Here is a 1,571-nt window from a genome sequence, read left to right on the forward strand (position 1 = left end):
TGAACATCACCTGCAAATAGGGAAGAGAGGAAGGTTACAAAGTATGTAAGGAGCCATGGGCAACTGGACCAGGCACAAGGTTTACCCTAAGGAACTACGCATTCCTGTCACAGCTCTGCCAGATTTTCTCCGAGATATTCACTACGAGATGCCAGATATTCTTTACCTGGAAAGGGAATATTCTTGAAGATGATGTTGCAGTGACTTTTTTGTTGGCATTTACAAAATATCATTTACTGGTGAAACTGATCACAGTGTATTAAAAATATTTAAGCCCTCCACCATTCATCACTTCCAAAATTGCGTATTTTGACAGCTTTGCCTAGCAAAATAGATTTCAATGTCAGTCTCACTTCAGCTGCCCCATTGTTGATGGGACATATCAGTATAGCCCTCCTACTTCATAAAAATGGACAGGGAGAGAAAAGGCTGCGCAAGAGAAGATTTGCCTTTCTGCTGCTTTGATATTCCCTCCCTGAGGTTGTGGCAGACTGGACACACGTTAGTTCTTCACGTCTTTGGCATGCAGAAACTTCTGTAGAGAATTCTGCAGTCCAGTGGTTGTTGATCACATTTTTGAGATGATCCGTCTTGACCTAGCTAGAACTCTTGCCTAACCTGCTTAGATTATTTCAAAATCCTAGTAATCCAAGGTTTACTTATTTAGATGCGTACAATGTAGTCTCAGTCTATGGAGGTTGGCCTAGATACCCTGCAGTTTTATTGTTATGCCCCTAGGATATATTTTTGTTTTGTTTTGTTTTAATTAGACATGAACTGATGTTTTACGGATGTCTTTTACCTACCTGGGCATATAGTGCATATTCATATTGTACCCCAGTAGTCCTGTTGGGAGCTGCCTCATCAGGTGATCAGAACATTTGTTTTCTTCAACTTTCATCTTGAAAAGAAAGTACACAAAATTAAAGTAGGACCTCCACTTCTTAGGTGCTTAACCTAATTGTCAACAAAAAATTGCTGAAAAAACTTGTTTGTAATATCACTTCCAAGAAAGTTGTGGGTTTATTTTTTTTTCCTTTCTGTCATGCACATTTTAGAATATACCTTAGTCTTGCCCTTTTCTGAGCTGAGACACTGTTTTCTTGTAAATTGTAGGTACAGTTTTTCCGCAGAACAGTGCAGACTGGTAATTGAAAGACAATTTGATCCATGCAACATATGGCAAACTTGAACAGCTAATTTGGCAAGATCAAATTTATGGGGAGCTGTTTAGTTATTAAAATAGAAAGGCACAGAAAACATTTGGCAATACTAGTAAATAAAAGTAATCACTGAGAATTACAAACATGGATACTCAAATCCCAATGTGAGTTTTGTACTGAAAAATCTTAATACAGACATATTCCTAAAAATGACTGAAACTTGAGACAGTTCATGAGCATTTTTAAATTTTCATTAGAACTGTTATAATTAAATCTAGCTGTTGTCTTTCTGCTGTTCAAGCAAAGAGAGGAAGTGGTTTTATCCTTATTCCTAACTATGATTTATTGACGTGGAAGAAGTGCAGTATTTTCTAAGTTAGTCCTTATTGCTGCTTATATATTATCCAC

Source organism: Cariama cristata, unplaced genomic scaffold, assembly GCF_000690535.1.
Source record: "Cariama cristata isolate BGI_N322 unplaced genomic scaffold, ASM69053v1 scaffold3834, whole genome shotgun sequence".
Lineage (NCBI taxonomy): Eukaryota > Metazoa > Chordata > Aves > Cariamiformes > Cariamidae > Cariama > Cariama cristata.